The sequence below is a fragment of the Phodopus roborovskii genome, unplaced genomic scaffold, assembly GCF_943737965.1.
Source record: "Phodopus roborovskii unplaced genomic scaffold, PHOROB, whole genome shotgun sequence".
Lineage (NCBI taxonomy): Eukaryota > Metazoa > Chordata > Mammalia > Rodentia > Cricetidae > Phodopus > Phodopus roborovskii.
In genome coordinates, this window is record NW_026126571.1 from 31,777,385 (window position 1) to 31,788,669 (window position 11,285).

At 44.4% G+C, this 11,285-nt stretch overlaps 5 non-coding genes across 5 annotated transcripts; all 5 read left to right on the top strand.

Moving 5' to 3' along the window:
• Positions 1 to 652: 652 nt before the first annotated feature.
• Positions 653 to 724, top strand: Trnac-gca (transfer RNA cysteine (anticodon GCA)). Its single transcript has one exon. It is a non-coding gene; the product is annotated as a tRNA-Cys (tRNA).
• A 5,575-nt stretch (positions 725 to 6,299) lies between these two features.
• On the top strand, positions 6,300 to 6,371 carry Trnac-gca (transfer RNA cysteine (anticodon GCA)). Its single transcript has one exon. It is a non-coding gene; the product is annotated as a tRNA-Cys (tRNA).
• A 1,361-nt stretch (positions 6,372 to 7,732) lies between these two features.
• On the top strand, positions 7,733 to 7,804 carry Trnac-gca (transfer RNA cysteine (anticodon GCA)). The gene has a single exon. It is a non-coding gene; the product is annotated as a tRNA-Cys (tRNA).
• A 1,713-nt stretch (positions 7,805 to 9,517) lies between these two features.
• Trnac-gca (transfer RNA cysteine (anticodon GCA)) lies at positions 9,518 to 9,589 on the top strand. Its single transcript has one exon. It is a non-coding gene; the product is annotated as a tRNA-Cys (tRNA).
• Positions 9,590 to 11,213: 1,624 nt separating this feature from the next.
• Trnac-gca (transfer RNA cysteine (anticodon GCA)) lies at positions 11,214 to 11,285 on the top strand. Its single transcript has one exon. It is a non-coding gene; the product is annotated as a tRNA-Cys (tRNA).

Genomic DNA, 11,285 nt, shown 5'->3' on the forward strand with positions numbered 1-11,285 from the left:
GGATATTTCTTCTGGATTGATTTTCCAGGAACAGCAGCCTTACAGATAGCCAGTGTCCAGGGAACAGAAAGGAAAGCCAAACTATAAATTATCTCCCTCCACGCTGTCTGCTGAACATGTGGTCAGAACCAAGGAAACTAAGCCCAGAACCCTGTAGTCTGTGGAGGGTGGGCGTTTCCCACCTGAGCTTCTTCCCCTTCCAGAGCTCACTTCTCACTTGGTTCATCTTCAAAGGCTAAAGCCTGGCTCAGCTGCTGTACCAGGTGGTAAGGGGCCCTTCAGTGTTGCTGCTGACAGTGCTGGCTAGGGGCCTGTGTGAACCTAGAGTGTCTGTCCATTCTGTCTTCAGGGAAGAAGGAGAGGGGTGTCTGGGACCCAGGTGGAAGGCAATTGGCAAGGTCAGGAGCTAACAACACAAGGCAGCAGTGTGAAATGGACTCAGGTCTGCAGCCTGCTCATCTCCATTTCCTTGGCCGATGATGCTAATCAAGGATGGGCCTGGAAAGCTGCAGAGATGAGGAAGGCATCTCACCAGTCAGGTCTGGAAGCTTCTGGAAAGTAGGTCTGAGAGAACCTGTAATTTAATTTAATTTTATAGTCAGAACATATCACCACACAGGTAAACTTATTGACTGAGTGTACTGGTCCCAGTGGGGGTATAGCTCAGGGGTAGAGCATTTGACTGCAGATCAAGAGGTCCCTGGTTCAAATCCAGGTGCCCCCTTAATTTATGTTGAAGTCTGGTTACTAGTAGACTTACCATATTCATCTTAAGGAGGCCACCCATGATGTTAGAAAGTCTTTAGTTTCTAGAACCAGTGCTTCTATACCCCCATTAATTCTATGGGTTACATTCTCAGTGGCATTATAATCACCCATGTGCATTAGTACAGTGAACACAGCTAAACTCTGACCTGAGCTGCATCCTCTCTTATCTTCTTGTTTTTTTCTCATTTGTATTCTTTCCCTCTTCTCACCAGGATAGTTGCTTTTAATTATCAATTTGACACAATGCAGAATCACTTTGGAAATAAAGTCTCAATGAAGGGTACAATGTCTAGATCAGGTTGTCCTGTGCGCTTCTCAGTAAGGGATTGTCATGATGATTAAGTCAATTGATGTATGAAGACACAGCATTATTCCCTAGGCAGGGACCCTGGATTGTCTGAATGTAGAAAATTAGCTTAGCACTAACAAGCATGTGTGCATTTATTTTTCTCTGCTGTTAACAGTAGATGATATATGATTAACTGCTTAAAGTTCCTGTTGCTTTAACCTCCCTGAAATAAAGTATGGTACCCTGAAATTGAGAGTTAACATAATCCCCTTATTCTCTCACTTGCCCCTCTCCAGGGCATTTTATCATAGCAGCAGAAATGTGGCTAGAACATATCTCCCCCTGTGCTAGCATGCAGAAACACTACTTGGAGGCAAAGACTTGTAGGAGGTATAGGACATCAGCAGAGTTTGCTGAACTTTTTCAGTCACTAACTCACTAATGTCATATGTTGAAGAGATGCCAGCAGAGTAGTGCTCTCTGATTAGGAAGGTGAACTATTCCTTTTGTAAGGTTAGCAACATTAGGATGTCACCAAATTGTCTACTGGCTTGTCTTGTTTGATTCCAGAGTACAGGACCTGCAGGGTGTTCACTGCTGGACACCGATAGTGAGGGAAAGTTGGATGTTGTGATGACTCATAAGGCAAATATATACTTGTAAAGTTACAAACCTGGAAGGCTTTCAAAGTAAAGTGATGACCCCTTGAGCTATCTGTGACAGGCTGCTTTGCCATAAGTTGTACAAGAGGGTTGGACTTCCCATGAGAACTGACTGATCCAGAAAGAAAATTCAGCAACAATGGCAGACAGTGCTTTGATGGAGGAAAGAGTGAAGCTGATTCCTCTCCATGCAGGAAGCCTTGACTACATCAGTCCAAGATAGGAAGAGAACCCAGCACCTCCTAGTTAAAGCATCCTTGACTGTGTGGCTTGGGTACCCATTGTGATGACCTATTTGATTAAAGTGCTACCTTGTCAGTTCTCTTAGATGAAAAAGAGAATCCCAGAAAATGAAGACTGTCCCACAGAAGCCCAGTGCATCAAAAAATTCATTGTGATCATGGCTTTTTAAAAATGGGATGAAATTATTTGGACCCAACTGTTCTTGTGGAAGCTCTGTTGATAAGCCGTGACTCCCACACATACTCCCCCCACCCATCAAGTACTGACCAAGGAGAAGCCTGAGTCCCTGGCTTATTACAGGAGTTCAGACTGTGATTCATAATGGAAAAGAACCATGGGAGTGGAGTAGGAAACTTGTAGTCTGAGTCAGCTGGTGATGGGTCTGCTTTAATAAAATGTAAGCATATTATGGGATGTACAGACAAGGTGACAAGGTGAAATACCAAGGAAACTTTCTCAAGCCCCAGGAGTTGAGCCCATAAACAGAAGTTTGACTTCAGACTCAAATTCTGAGTTTCAATACAGGTGCTTCCTATTTCTGTTTCCCTTCATTTGCAATCCTAAAATTGTCATCTCTTTAGGGTTCTGCTTACTAGTCACCTCCAACGCTGTCCCTCGTAGGGAAGTCAGATATCAATTATAAGTGAGAGGCCAATCGATGGTTAATGATCTGTATCTGTTTCAGAAGTTCTTAATTAGTTGCTCCACAAACCTTAGGCTGTGGAAGGATGTCCTAAATCAGAGGCTGTCCTGTAATTCTGATGCCCAGTCAGTGGGTCAGTTTGTCCCATTGTCCCCACTGTGCTGTGCCACCATGTCCTTCAGTCTTTCTTTCTTTTTAATTTTATGTGTAAGGGTGTTTTTCCTGCATGTATGTCTGTACAACAAGTACATGGCTGCCTGGTGCCCAGGGAGCCTGGGAGAGCATATCAGATCTCCTGGAGCTGGAGTTAGAGATTATTATGAGCTTCCAAGAATCACATCTGCTAAGAATCACATCTGCATCTTCTTCAAGAGCAACAGGTGCTCTTAGGCATGAGCTCTCGCTCCAGCCTCCCAACCTTAGGTCCTGTCTCTCTTTCCCATCCTCCAGTCCTGTATCTTTTTCTTTTTCTTTCATTTTTTTTTTTTTTGGTGGACAAATCTTACATTGGTTCCCTCTTTTCTTACATTGCTCTCAGCTTATAAGTCCTTTGCCCAAGGTTTAAATGTACCCAGTGATATGTGACAAAATGACCCTACTTATAGTCTCAGAAACCAGAACAAAGACAATTTTCTTCCATGTCCTGGTCCCTCGTGGCCTTCCAGGTTCCCCCTCATACTGTCCACAGAGTGTGACGAGGAGACTCAGATGGTTGAGATTCACCATCTGCTCACTTCCCAGTGTAAGGTGCATCCTACCTGGCCATGTGTATTCTTTGGACTCCAGATCTTTTAGGTGACTGTCTTTATCATATTTAGAAGGTGGAGTGAATTCCCTAACCCTCAGCCATGACAGCTGCAGTAGAATGCACCAGTATCTCCATCTAGAATAGTGTATGGAAGTCAGCACATCGACTGGAGAGGGCAGTGGAAGATGACCCTAAAGATAGGGGGCGTAAAGAGTGAGGTGTTTTCTGCCTAAACTGGAGCACTCCAGTTGATTCTCCAGAACTGGGTTTGGGGATCCCAGGCTATGGGGGTGAAGGACACAGCCTCTGGGTTCCAGGCTGATTGTTGGCCTGATACGCATCCCATGGTGGCTGTAGGCTGGCACCTCTTCTAAATGGTCACCCAGGCCCATGGCATCACACTGCCTCTTTTGAGCTGGAACTCCGCTACCCCACTGCTGTGAGTACTACTGTTTTCCAAGTTCCTGTTAGTATGATCCAGTAAGTCACACTTCCAGCATTCAACTGCCTTTCTAATCCAACGCCCCAGCTTCTTCCACATTTCTCCAACAAGCAACATGGTCACCCAGGCCCTGAGAGCTACTTCTTGCTTACTATTCTGTGTTACTAGTATTACATATATGGTTAATATACTATTCTATTGCTGTGAAAACACACCATGATCAAGGCAACTTATAACAAAAGCATTTAATAAAGGCATTGCTTACAATATCTGAAGTTAGTCCATGATCATCACTGTGGGAAGCATGGTACCAAGAGTGCAGGCTTGGCATTGGGGCTGTAACTGACAGTTTACATCTGAGCCACAGCAGAAGACTGGGCTAGATGTGGGACTTTGAAATCACAAAGCCTCTCCCAGTGACACTTCTCCTCCATCAAGGTCACAGCTCCTAATCCTTCCTAAACAGTCCAGCAACTGGGGACCAAATATTCAAATATATGAATATATGAGGGCCACTTCATTCAAAACACTACACTATTGTATGAAAAATAATTGAATTAAGTGCTCTATCAATATAGTGTATGGGAGAATTATAGGTCTTATCAGTCATAGAAAGGCTAGAAATTTTGCTTCCATTCACTTCTCAAGGGGGGGTCCCATCCCCAAGAAGGGGGAGAGTGTTTTGTTAAGAAACATTCAAGAACTTAGAGTCTAGAAAGAGAGACTTCCACAGAGAAGAGATGATGGAGAAGAAGAATGTCATGGTGAAGATGAAGAAAGTCACAGGGCCTTGATCATCCAACAGACCTTTGGAGGAAACCAGAACAAAAGAATTAGGAGCCCAGGTCACTCCTGAAAAACGGAGTGTAGAAATGTTCATTAGACAGTAGAAAAGTTTACAGGCATGGAAAATAGTTACAAAAGCTATTTTATAGAGTACTCAAGGTCTGTGGAAGATGCCAATGTTTAAAGGAAATGCAATGGTTTAACCACAAGGTTGGCATTAACTTCAGGAAAATAAAAAGGTTTCCAGATATCTTCACCCTATTTAGAATGATACACATCCACCGTACAAAGTGTTAACAAATCATTGTGATAAGAACTGTAACACAAATTAATAAAAGAGCCAGGGACAGATGTTGAGGTTCCAACTTCAAGCTTAAGGTCAGAAAAGCAAAGTAGCAGGCACTATCTCTTACCACTACCTCAGGCTGAATGGGCTGATCCTGCTGCCTCTCCTCAGTGTGGCTGGAGAATCCTGAGACTGAGTGTCTCCCTATCCTCCTTGATTCTGAGCCTGGGGAACAAATGTCTCCTACTAACTCTTGCCCCATCTTATATACCTCCCTAATGCTGGGATTAAAGGCCTGTGATTCCAGGTGCTCAGATCATCTTTGTATGACCTGTTTCTCTTTAGGATTGGATCAATCATGTAGATCTGGGTGGCCTTGGACTCACAAAAATCCATCTGACTATCTCCTGAGTCTTGGCATTAAAGGTGTGTGCTATCACCTCCTGAACTCTATAGCTTGTGGCTAACTTTGCTTTCTGAATCCTCAGACAAGTTTAATAAATCATAAACAATATATCACCACAAAGAACATAGAAAGTCATCCAACTGAAGGTTCAGACATGAATGTAATAGAAAAATCAGAATGGAAGAAAGCGTGAAAATTATAAACCTCACCTACAAGTTAGTTACTGATGTCTAGACCTGATTAAATAAAACATACCAGACTGTATGTATTTTATGTAAGTGGACAGGTGGAGATGACTAAACATTTGGAAACTGGCTCCATTTGGATGACAGGAGCAATAAGAAAAGATAATTCAGGGATATGTGTGAGTTTTTTTCTTAATAATTAATCTTTCACATTATTAATGAGTTTTCAAAATAATAGAATTGTGCCATATATGTTGATTAAAGCATATGGCGATGAGTCTGTGAGTAGGTGATAGACCTGAAGGTCAGGGCAGAGGCCTCAGTTCCAGCATTCCCTGACACTCTGTGTTCTCCTGCTCTGCTGTCATAGTTCCTGGATGAACAAATCAGGCCTGAAGAGGCATCTTCACCATCTACTCAGAAACCACCTTCATCAGCTAACACACAGACCATCCATAGGCTGGAGAGATGTCCTCACATGTGTGTACCAAATAGTTCCCCCAAAGCATTTAGGCAGAATCACTTCACACTGCGGGTTTGGGTGTAAGTAAAAAAGTCAGACATATAAATCTAATGTCCTTTGTAGTGGCTTCTGTCCGTCTGTCTCCAGCTGTGCTGTTCCCACAGGCTGATATGCTTGTGGGAGGGAGCTGACATGACAAACAGGGGACAGAGTTGGAGACACTGGAGAGGGACCTTTCTGGGATGAGGTTATGGAGGCAGCAGCACTGGTAATACCAATCTTGTGAGAAAAGTAAAGACAATAAGTGGTAGGACTGGAGGGTGTGACTATGTGTGACTGTCAAGGGGAAAGGAACTTATGGAACATTTATAATGGAAAGGGAGTATAGCTCAGGGGTAGAGCATTTGACTGCAGATCAAGAGGTCCCTGGTTCAAATCCAGGTGCTCCCTACCATATATTTATTTCTTTTCATAATTTTACCCCAGGGTTACCACACTCAGTCATATGTTTCTTCCATTTACTGCAGTTATGGTCCTCAGTAGAGCTAGGAGCTACAGGTTAGCCCACCATGTGGCCACATGTCTGCTTCCCATTTCTTCCTACATGCTCAATGTCACTCCTCTCTCTCTGCCTATACTAAGCATCTCTGGTTCTGTTGGGTCCTTAAAGAGAAGGCAAGGACTATGTTGAAGAACTATTCTGGGTTTTCCAAGCACAGCAGCCATACAGACAACCAGTGTCCAGGGATTGTAAGGATGGAAAAATTTAGCCTAACTCTCCCTAGACTCTACCACCTAGCAGAGAGTAGACAAAAGGTCACATTCTTGACTGTTTACAACAGGGCTGTTTACGACAGCACCTGTGAGTGAATGAACACAGGAAATGAGCCTTGTCACACCACCCAGAAGCCCTAGGGAAAGCAGACTTCCTGGGCTAAGCGCGGGCTTGGATAGTTCAAATTGATTGGTCCGCACTGGATGCTATGAGATGATTGGTTTGTGATGCGCGGGCTTTGTTGTAACCCTATAAAAGCTGTCTAAACCATGTACCCAGGGTTCCCAGTCCCCTACTTCCACGTGGAGTATGGCTGCGGACCCCAGTGCACTGGAATATAAAAGACCTCATGCTTTTGCATCAAGACCACTACTCTCGAGTGATTTAGGGGACTGCCTTTCCTGAGTCGGGGTGTGAGGGTCCATGCCCTCTGCGGGTCTTTCAGGACCAGAAAGGAAAGCCAAACCATTAATTATCTCCCTCCATACTGTCTGCTGAACATGTGGTCAGAACCAAGGAAACTAAGCCCAGAACCCTGTAGTCTGTGGAGGGTGGGCGTTTCCCACCTGAGCTTCTTCCCCTTCCAGAGCTCACTTCTCACTTGGTTCATCTTCAAAGGCTAAAGCCTGGCTCAGCTGCTGTACCAGGGGGTAAGGGGCCCTTCAGTGTTGCTGCTGACAGTGCTGGCTAGGGGCCTGTGTGAACCTAGAGTGTCTGTCCATTCTGTCTTCAGGGAAGAAGGAGAGGGGTGTCTGGGACCCAGGTGGAAGGCAATTGGCAAGGTCAGGAGCTAACAACACAAGGCAGCAGTGTGAAATGGACTCAGGTCTGCAGCCTGCTCATCTCCATTTCCTTGGCCGATGATGCTAATCAAGGATGGGCCTGGAAAGCTGCAGAGATGAGGAAGGCATCTCACCAGTCAGGTCTGGAAGCTTCTGGAAAGTAGGTCTGAGAGAACCTGTAATTTAATTTAATTTTATAGTCAGAACATATCACCACACAGGTAAACTTATTGACTGAGTGTACTGGTCCCAGTGGGGGTATAGCTCAGGGGTAGAGCATTTGACTGCAGATCAAGAGGTCCCTGGTTCAAATCCAGGTGCCCCCTTTACATGTGGTTGTTTTTTTTTTGGGGGGGGATTAACTGACCACTTCCACAGTATTGACCTATGTAACACAAGTTCTAATAGGTCTTAACAATAAAAGCTTACAATTGGTTATTGGGTGGGGGTGAAAGCTGAAAGATCAGAGAAGCAGCCAGCCACTAGAGCCCTCACCTCTACAAAATATTCAGACTTCAAAGAGACAGAGTTGCTACCTCCTGCCCAGCTATATCACTTCTTCTCTGTGTGTACAGACCTCCAGACCTTATGGTTAGCTAGTGCCTAGCTCCGCTCTTTTATCTTCAGGCAAGCTTTATTTGTTAGAGTATAAACAACATATCACCACATTTCCTCTTTTTGTCTAAAAATAAAAAAGTTATAACTATCATAAGAAAAACTACATACCATAAGTACAAAAGTATATGCAATATATATAGGCAATAAATGCATCAACAATGTCTTGTCCATTAACAATTGACAAGTCAGAGAAAATACTCCATATCTATCCTATCTTGATGACTCCAAAAGATTATACCTAGAAATTAAATTTCTATTTTAATTTGCATTACCAAAACTATCTTTTTATATCTCACAACTTTATATGCTTTACATTTCTTTAGTGAGTCTCTATTCTGAATCATGTAGCAAGGAAAATTATAACTATAAAATCTTCAACTCCATCAGAGACCTGGGAAGGAAATAATATTCTTGTGTAAGCAGGAAGTGCAAGCAATTGAATTAAAAACAAAACAAAATAAAACAAAAACAAACAAACAAACAAAAAACAACTGTGAGAAATGACAGAAACACCTAGTTGCCTGGATAGTCATCCAAGGTTCTCATGCAATGTTGGGAAATCCATCTTTAGCCTACTTGCCTTGAATGTCTGACAGACTTTTCTGTGAGGCAGGATATTCTGAAGGGCTGTCCTACCTTGTTTTGGTAAAGTTCTGAAGTCCTTTCTTTTGTGTCTTGCTTGTTTGGTGCTCAACATCTGGTGTGGCTCCACATAAGACATTAAAAAAAAAAAAACTTTAAAATGGGTCCAAACAAAGACAAATGTAGCCACATTGGGCTTTCTAGTTACACAGTCTCATACAGGCTACTGTGCAGAGATGCTGCAGGCTTTGGGCTTAAAGTCAGCATGGCAGATTCCTGCCATGGTATACAGAGGTTTCTCCAAGCCAACAGCATGCTGTGTGGCAGATTTAGCTTTTACTCGTACAGACAAAAAAGATTTATGGGCAGTGAGATACAAGGTGAGTGATCGCAGCCTATACCAGAGTTGGGGCAGTGAGCATGGCTCCAAGAGCTGGTTGTAAAAGCACCCCCACCATGTTGTAAAGCTGAATGGGGGTGGGGCTCACAGCAAAAGCCACAGCAATGGTTCTAGCCATGCCTACTTAACATAAAAACAAAAATAAAAACAAAACGTCTCCTGGTCAGAAAAGGATTATAGATATACAATAAGAACTGATCCAGAAGAAATGCTGTCTGTCTCCAGCTGTGCTGTTCCCACAGGCAGATACGTGTGTAGGAGGGAGCTGACATGACAACAGGGGACAGAGTTGGATATATTGGGGACTGGAGAAAGATGTGTCTGGGCTGAGTTGGTGAAGGCATTGGTGCTGGTGTTTCTCAATATAAACTATAGGTGGTAGAAATGTTGAGCATTACCATAAGGTTGAAAAGCACTGATTAAGCACTTATATCAGGAAGGGGGTATAGCTCAGGGGTAGAGCATTTGACTGCAGATCAAGAGGTCCCTGGTTCAAATCCGGGTGCCCCCTACCATAAATTTATTTATATTTATCTATAAAGCTTTCACACTCAGTCTTATGTTTCCTTTGTTTATTTCACTGATGGTCCTACACAGAGCTGGGAGTCACAGGACAGCTCATCATGTGAATGCATGACTGCCTCTTGTTACAAGCCCAAAGTCCCTCCTACTATTATTAAACATCTCCATTATTCCTGCTTGTGGTGGGTTCTTAAAGAGAAGGCAAGGAATATGATGGAGAATTCTGTCTAGGCTGTGTCCAGGGACCAGAAATGGAAGCCCTACAACTAATCATCTCCCTCCCTTCCTCCTTCCTGCTATGGCTGAACATGTGGTCAGAGCCAAGGAATAAAAAGCTCATACCAGGCTGTCTGCACAAGGTGGGCTTTTCCCACCTGAGCTTCTTCCCCTTCCAGAGCTCACTTCTCACTTGGTTCATCTTCAAAGGCTAAAGCCTGGCTCAGCTGCTGTACCAGGGGGTGAGGGGCCCTTCAGTGTTGCTGCTGACAGTGCTGACTAGGGGCCTGTGAGAACCTAGAGTGTCTGTCCATTCTGTCTTCAGGGCAGGAGGGGAGGTGTCTGGGGGATTGTGGGAGACAGATGGAAGAGTACACTAGGAGAACATGGCCTGCAGAATCAACTAAGCAGGGTTCATGGGCTCACCGAGACTGGAGGCAATCATGGAACCTGCAGGGAAGTGTGCTGGTCCAGTGCACATATGGTTGTTTAGCTTGGGGACTTTGTGGGACTCCTAACAGTGGGAGTGCAGATGTCTTTCACTCTTTTCCATGCTCTCAGTTCCTTTTCCTCCTATTGGGTTGCCTCGTCCAGCCTTGATATGAGGGTTTGTGTCTAGTCTTATTGTGCTGTGTTCATTGGTAACACTGGGGGGCGGTCTGCTCTTTTCTGAAGGGAAATGGAGGAGCGGTGGGTGTCGATTGAAGGGAGGTGTGTGAGGGGTGACTGGGAGCATTGGAGGGATGGGAGGCTGTGGGTGGGATGCATTCTATGAGAAAACAATAAACACAAATTACAACAAAAGTGTGGGCCTGGAGAGCTGCACAGCTCAGTAAGGCATCTCACCAGTCAGGTCTTGCTGCTTCTGGAAAGTAGGTCTGAGAGGACCTGTAATTTAACTTTGTAGTCAGAACATGTCACCACTCATGAAATTTATTAACTGAGTACGCTGGTACCAGTGGAATTATACCCAATAGTATGTCAGGCATAATAGTCCACAGAGCTTGAAGAGACACATCAGACCCTGGGTTCCTCCCAGAGAATCTGACCAAGGATTTCTCAGTGCACAGAGAACTTCCCCTTTTGTGTACTCCTGCCTCCCACTCACCTCCAAAGGTCAGCTAAGCAGACTGTATTTCTCATGGCTCCCTTGTTTGTTTGAAGAAGGCTGTAGTAGCAGGCCTCCTGGAATTAAAGGCACTGCCTCAGGTAGGATCTAAGGCAGGAGGGTGCTAGTCATTCCTGAGGACATGGCAGTCAGGTGCAGGGCAGCTGAGGGCTGGGCCTCACAGGAGGAAGCAGATGATGGCAGAACACTGGCAAGTGTACCTGTGATGGTAATAGCCAGGGAGTGGCCATGCAGGATCTGAGTGCCTGTGAGACATTAATAGACATGTGGGGGTATAGCTCAGGGGTAGAGCATTTGACTGCAGATCAAGAGGTCCCTGGTTCAAATCCAGGTGCCCCCT